This window comes from Trachypithecus francoisi, unplaced genomic scaffold, assembly GCF_009764315.1.
Source record: "Trachypithecus francoisi isolate TF-2019V2 unplaced genomic scaffold, Tfra_2.0 Contig01058, whole genome shotgun sequence".
Classification (NCBI taxonomy): domain Eukaryota; kingdom Metazoa; phylum Chordata; class Mammalia; order Primates; family Cercopithecidae; genus Trachypithecus; species Trachypithecus francoisi.
The window spans coordinates 1-7,794 of record NW_022681106.1 but is presented as its reverse complement, the minus strand read 5'-3'; positions in this window follow the sequence as shown (position 1 = coordinate 7,794).

The following is a 7,794-nucleotide window of genomic DNA, read 5'->3' as shown; positions in this document are numbered from 1 at the left end:
CTAGAGTCAGAGAGGTGATGGGCTACTGACTGGTAACTCCATCTGGAGGTCTAAGAGCATCTCCTACATAGCAAATTGTTACAGAACTCTTCACATCCACCACCCTCAATCCTATTCCCACAAAAGTCCCCCCATCTCAAGCACAATGGTCTTCGAGATCCTCAAGTCAAAATTTTAGGGTTCATTCATCCCTGGGGGCTACTGTTCCCTCGCTCTGCAATTTTATTTCATGAGTAAGTTCTACATGTCTCCAGAACTTTTTTTATTCTTTTCACTTCGCTCTGTGTCCATTAATTTCATGATGTTCCAGGCTACCACTGATTCTCACCTGGATGTCTATAGTGACATCCCCAGCTGTCCTGGCTTCCACCGCCACCTGCCTACACCTCACTCTCCATGCAGCAGGCAGAATGTCTATGTAACATTTACATCTAACTGTGCTACTTGCTGCTGAAAACCATCTAAAGGCCTTCCAACACACACATCATAAAATCAGAACTTCTGACTATCATATGGCAAAGACTAATAGTGTTGCCCATCCAGTACCTATCATTCTGTTACGCCTTCTTATCAGAACACCTTCAGGGCTAGAATCATGAATATGTAATGCTTAGTTCTCAGGTTGGTGCAAAAGAAGTTGTGGTTAACATAAAACCCTAATTTAAACTGGCTCAGTTTTCCCATACAACTGAAACTTACATTTGTTTTATCTGAATTCCTTTCTTAGAAAACCAACCACCAGGACTCACAGATGGTATCAAGGAACTGAAACTTTGTGGCAGTTCATTGAGATACACCTGCTGCTTGTTGGGCAACTCCTCTTACTCACCCCTTCCTGATTCCTGTTTTCCTGTATGTAGTACATTCATTTCCCACTAGATACACCTCTAATTTTAGCTGGGGTAGCAGACTGACTTAAATCTGATCTCCTATGTCCTGGCTGATGGCATCTACATTAAAGCCTTTCTTCTCTGGAAACACTCCTTGTCTTAGTGATTGGCTTTCAGTGTGGTGAGCAACTTGACCTAGGCCAAAACCGCTGCATTCAGCAACATAATTTCTAATCTTCCTTGCAACCAGAAGTCATCAGCTTTGTGATTCTGGGCAATGAAATAGAATCCTACTAGAAAGTTCTTTGAGAATTCTGACTTTCCTGATGCAAGTTTTGCCACACACTGGTTGCACTTTCTTCCATGTTTCCTATCTGGTATACAATTTTGATGGCCCGAGCTACCATAGCTATTTTGGAATGGTGGTGTAAAGTCTACGAGGCTCCAAAAGAATACATCACTGAGCCTTTTCAGCCATTAAAACTATCTACCTCCACCTCGGACTTCCCATTACCTGATAGAATGAACCTCCTTGTATTGAACTCACTGTGCTGAAGATTGAGTTTCTCAAATTTAATTGCAAATGATCCACGTGGCCTATCAGGGCCTGCATCTTTTGGTCTCCATCTAGTTCTTGGATTCTACTGTCCACATCTTTCTGGTTGTTCAATTCATTCTTTCTCATTTTTGTCTCAAGACCTCCCATAAGTTAACACTCCCATCTCTGTACACAACCATCCTCCTTCCATGGCCTTTTCTCACTTGTAATGCTTACATTTATCTTTCTATTAGCTGACTCCTAATTATGGAATTAAAACTTTATGGGAATAGAAACCCCAACTGAGTTTTTAATCACTGATATGTGGTGCCTAAAAGTATAGTGGTAGGCACTTAGTAAACATTTGCTGAATGATTGGAAGGAATGGGTCCAACTCCCAAGTGCAATTTCTTTAGTGTTCAAATTTTTGAACATAATGTACAGTCATAATGAGGTCTTCTTTTGGAACTTCTCAATGGAAAAGATAATGCACATATGAAAATTTAATACTTGGATTGTTATGGCTGGTGTGTTTTCTCTCTGCAGTCCCATATACAGAAAAAGTAAAATCATGAACAAAAGACTATTAGGAGAGGATGAAATAAACAGGCCTTGTTTGTTGTGCTTTTCTGTTTTCTGTTTGTTCTTCTTTGTTGTTTTTTGTGTATCTTTGATAGTTTGGATTAATCTGAAAGGAAAAGAAATAAACATTTTTTCTATTTTAAGACCAAATTTTTAAATCTATATCACATCTCTATTCATCTCTTCAAAATTCAGTTTCATTTGCATTAATTTTCTTCTGAGTTAGAATTTCTACTAACATGAAGAAGTCATTTTTAAATTTTAATCTTTTATGATCTGTTGTTTCTTAAAGTGGTTTAAAGCCCTTAAATATGTTATGCTTTTTATTTTACTTACATGTTCTTTCTAGGTTTTCAGGTAGAAGATTTAGTTCTTTCTTTATATTTTTGTTTTTTTCTAAAAATTTATTTGAAATTATATACCTCCAATTCCTCTTTTAAATTTATTCTCAGAAACTTTACGTGTCTAAATTTATTAATTTACCTATTATTTTCTCTTTAACTTCAGGGATACTTAATGATGGGCTTAGCGATTTCCAAATATATGAAAATTTTTGTTATTGTTGGCTATGAGGTTGAGAAACACAATATGATATGATTATTTAGAATGCATTGATTATTTTCTCCTTGTCTAATTCATGAGCTACTTTTGAAAACATAATAAAATGTATATTCTTTATTTGTTTGATATACATTTGTATAGTTTTACATAAAGCTTATTGATCATGTTATTTATACCTTTTTAGCTTTTTCAGTTTTGTTCTTTCAACATTACTAACCAGTTTATTAATGGACTAGTTAAAACTTATTTTCTAACTATTTCTCCTATATCATGTATTTAGTTTAAAATTTCAAAGTTATACATTTATTTATGTTAAAGATTTACATAGCTTCTTATCAATTGTTCTTTACAACTGTTCTTTGTAAAGTCTTTTTTGATATCCTGTGATTTGCCCTTTAAGTGGTGTTGAAGGGAAATAATAAAGCAACTGAGACAAGGTGAAAGGTGATAAGAACCAGAAGACAGACATAAGTCATATGTCAATTATTTTGAAATTTAACCATACAACAGCAAGAGAAAAAAGTGTTGTAGATCAGCAACAATAACAGAAAAAATAACACTGAGTCTCAAAAATTTTAAGAAGTTTTTACACACACACAAACACACACACACACAGCAATCCAAACAGCTATGCGGCACAGGAAACAACATAAAACAACTAAAGTTTAAAATACAGTGATTGTTCATGTAACGGCAGCTAGAAGAATATTTTGAAGCAGAAATTCAAAATTTCATGATAGTGCTAGACAAAAGGGAACTAAAATGCAAAGTGGATACTCGTCAGTCTCAGAGAAAAATTGGGAAAATAATGTGTATCAGAAATAAGATTAAATTACGATGTCCTCAGGCAGGGCATGAATTAACTGAAAATATAGTATTAGAAATAGGGGATAGAAACAAAGCTAAGAGAATAAAACAGAATTAAGAATATTATCAAAAGAATTAGAAAGGAATAGGCATGGAAGATAAGATATACAAAGAAAGTCTGGCAGAGGTGTAATTGGAGTAACTTATTTCCTTCATTTTTTTCTTTGAGGAAAAATGAAATAGTGAAATATAATTAATTTTAAGACTATAACAGTCTCATAAATACACACATGCACACCCACACGCTCACGCGGGCACACACACACACACTTTCTTGAAATAAAACAAAACTTGAATTTACAGATTGAGAGGCAGCCATCATATGCCTGAACATTTTGGCCAGAGACGATAATTCAAAAATATACTATTGTAAAAAAAAGTTTAACCTTAAAAATTATGTAGTGTGTGAATCTTCAAGTGTAAAGACCAAATCACTTACAAAAAAAAAAAAATCAAGTTGATCTTAGATTCAAGCCCCAGATCCACATCAGGCCCCAGGTCAACACCAGTGCCCCATACGGATCCAGCATGAATATCGAGCCCCAGGGAGACATCAGTCCCCAGGTAGCTAGTCCACAGATGAACATCCAGCACCAGGTAGATATCAGGCCCCAAGTTTACTTCAGGCCCCAGAGGGACACCTAAGTCTCAGGTGGACACCAAACCCCAAGTAAACACAAAGTCCCAGCTGGACATCAGTCCTCAGCTGGACACCAGTCCCTAGGTGAATATTTGGTCCCCAGCTGAACATCAAACCTCAGGAGCACATCAGGTCCCATGTGGACAGAAGGCCCAAGTGGAAATCTAGACCCATGAGAAACATCAGGTCCCTGAGAGACACACAGTCTCAGGTGGATACGAAGGCCCTTGATGGAAATAAGGCCCCACATAAAAACCCAGGAGCCAGGTTGGTATCAGGTCCCAGGTGAATTTCAGGCACCTGGCAAACATCAGGCCTCAGGTGGACACTGGACTCAAGGTGTGCATCAGGACCCAGGTTGATCTCCAGGCCCCAGATCGATACCAGGTAATAGGTGGACATCAGGCCACTGGAGGATATGCAGGCGCCAGGTGGATATCTAGCTCTAGGTGGACCCCCCCAGGCCTCAGGGAGACATCAGGGATCAAGTAGTCACCCATGCCCCAGAAGAATATCCTGGACACATGCAAACAACAGGCCCCAGATGCACACTTAGGCCACAAGTAGACATCAAGCCTGAGGTGGACATCAGGCTCTAGGTTGACACCCAGGCCCCAGGTGGGCAACAGGCCCCAAGTGAACTCCAGGCCCCAGCTGAACATCAGTTCCCAGGTGGTCTCCCAGACCCCAGATGGAAATCAGGCCCCAAGTCCCAGATGGATACCAAGGCCCCCGGTGAATATCAACCCCCAGGTTGACACCCAGGGCCCAGGTGAACACAAGGCTTCACATGAAAACCAGGCTCAAGGTGTACATAGGCCCCTGACAGACCACAGGTCTCAAGTGTATAGCTAAGCCCCAGGTTGCTGCCAGTTTCTAGGTGAATATCCAGGCCTATGGGGACACTCAGACCCCACGTGGATATAGGCTCCAGGTCAACACCAGGCCCCAGGTGGACATCAGGGCTCAAGTGGACACACAGGCTCCAGGTGTATATCAGGGCCCAGGTATACACCATTTTCCTGGTACGTATTAGTACCCAAGGGGACACTGGAATCCAGGCATACATCAGGCTCACAGGTGGACACCCAGGCGCCATATGGACACCAGCCTACAGGTGAGCATCAGGCTGCAGGAGGATACCCAGGCCTTAGGTAGCTATCAGACCCTATAAGGACACCAGGCCCCAGGTGGACATCAGGGCCCAATTGGGCACTCAGGTTCTGGGTAGACATCCAGGACTCAGGTAGCATCAGGGCCAAGGTGGATACTAGACTCCAGGTGGACATCAGGCCCTAGTTGGACACTAGGCCCTAGGTAGACACCTGGGACCCTGCTGACCATTAGGCCCCAGATTAACTCCAGGCCTTAGGTGAACATCTGGTCCCAGTTGGATATCAGGCCCCAGGAGCACATCAGTCCCCACGTGAATATCAGTTTCCAAGTTGACATCAGGCACAAGTGGACACTGGGCTTGGGGTGTACATCAGGCCTCAGATGGACACCCAGGCCTCAGGTGTACACCAGGCTCAGGTGGAAATCAAGGCACAGGTAACACCATGCTCTAGGTGGTTATCTGTGCTTCAGGTGGACATCAGACCCCACATGGACACCTGGGCCTCAGGTGGTCATCAGGCCCTAGGTGGAAAATCAGGCCCCAGGTGCACATCACGCTCCAAGTGGACACCCAGGTCCCAAGTTGATACCCAGATTCCAGGTGGGCACTGGGCCCTAGATGAACACAAGGCCCCAGGTGGATACCAGAACCTGGGTGGACACCCACCTCTGAGGTGGATATCAGGCTCCAGGTGGACATCAAGCCTCAGGTAGATATCTAGTCCCCAGGTGGACATAAAGGCCCAGTTTAACACCATACCCTGGGTGGATACCTCAGTCTCAGGTGGATGCAGAGTCTCCAGCTGAACATCAGGCTCCAAGTGGACACACAGGCCCTAGGTGAACACTAGGTCTTAGGTGGACGTTAGGCCCCAAGTGGACACCCAGGCCCTAGGTGAACACTAGTTCTTAGGTGGACATTAGGCCCCAAGTGGACAATGAGGCCCCAGTGGACACCCAGCCTTAACATGGACATCAGGCCCTAGGTAGACAGCAGGTCCAAGGTGCACATGAGGCTCCAGGTGAACACTGGCCCCCGGGGAGACCCTTGTCCCTGGGTGAACACCAGCACCGAGGAAGACATCCACCTCCACCTGGACACCATTCCCCAGGAGTATACCTAGGCCCTATGGGAGCACCAGGCCCCAAGTGAGTACATAGATCCCTGGTGGCCATTAGGCACCAGGTTGACACCCAGGGCCCAGATGAATGCTAGTCCCCAGGTGGATAAATATGCCCCAGGCATACATCAGGTCCGAGGTCTATACTCAGTCTGCAGGTGGACACTAGGCCCCAGGCAGACACCAGACCCCAGGTGGATTCCAGGCCCTATGCAGGCACCAGTCTGCAGGTGGACAGCAGGCCCCCAAGAAGATATTATGCCCCGGGTTGACACCTAGGCTCCAGGGGGACACTAGGCCACAGGTAGTTACCTATGCCGCAGGTGGACATCAAGCCTTAGGGGAATTCCTGGTCACCAACAGGTGGTCAGGCCACAGGTGGATGCCCAGGCTCTATGTGAATAACAGGTCTCACATGGACATCAGGCCCCAGGTGAACTTCAAGCCCCAAGTGAATACCTAGGTTCCTAGTGAACATCAGGACCCAGGTGGCACTCAGGCCCTAGAATAACACTCAGGCCAAAAGTAGAAATCAGAATATATGTGGACACTCAGGGCCCAGGTGGCTATCAGGCCCCAGGTTATACCACTTTCCTGGTAGACATCAGTACCCAGGTAGACACTGGACTTAGGTGTACATCAGGTTCCTATGTGGATACCCAGGCCCCAGGTGGACACTAGCCCACAAGTGGACGTCAGACCACAGGAGGACACCCAGGCCCCAGATAGATATCAGACTCCAAAGGAACACCCAGGCCCCCGGTGAACATCAGATCCCAGGTTAATTCCAGGCCCCAGATGGACCTCAGGCCCCACCTGGACACAAGTCCCTAGGTAGATACATAGACCCTCGGGAACATCAGGCCTTAGGTGAAGTTCTAGGCTACAGGCAGACATCTTGCTCCAGTTGGACATCTGGTCCCAGGTGGACATCAGTCTCCAGGTGGAAACAAAGTCCCAAGTTGGACATCAGGCACCAGGAGGATTTCAGCCCTCTGGTGATCACCAGCTGCCAGGTTGACATTAGGCTACAAATGAACACTGGACATCTGATGTACATCAGGCCCCAAGTTGATACCTAGGGCCCAGATGGACATGTGGCCCCATATGAACACTAGTCCCCAGTCAGCTAGGGCCTGGGTCCACCTGGAGCCTGATGTTTAGCTAGAGACTGGATATACAGCTGAGGCCTAGGTATCTACCCAGGGACTGAAGTCAAACTGGGGCCTGATATCCACCTGGGGACTAGGTATACACCTAGGGATTGATGTCTACCTTGGGCCAGATGACCTTCTGGGGTCTGATGTCCACCTCAGGCCTGGGTGTCCCTCTGGGGCATGGTGTTGATTTGGATTCCAGTGTCTACCTGGAACCTGGGGCCAGGTTGTCCACTTCGAGCCTGGAGTTTTCACCTGGGGTCTGGTAGGCATCTGGCCCCAGTAAACATCAGCCTGGGTCCTGGTTGTCCACTGAGAGCCTGGAGTTTTCACCTCGGACCTGAAGATCACCTGGGACCCAGGTGTCCACCTGGGACATCAG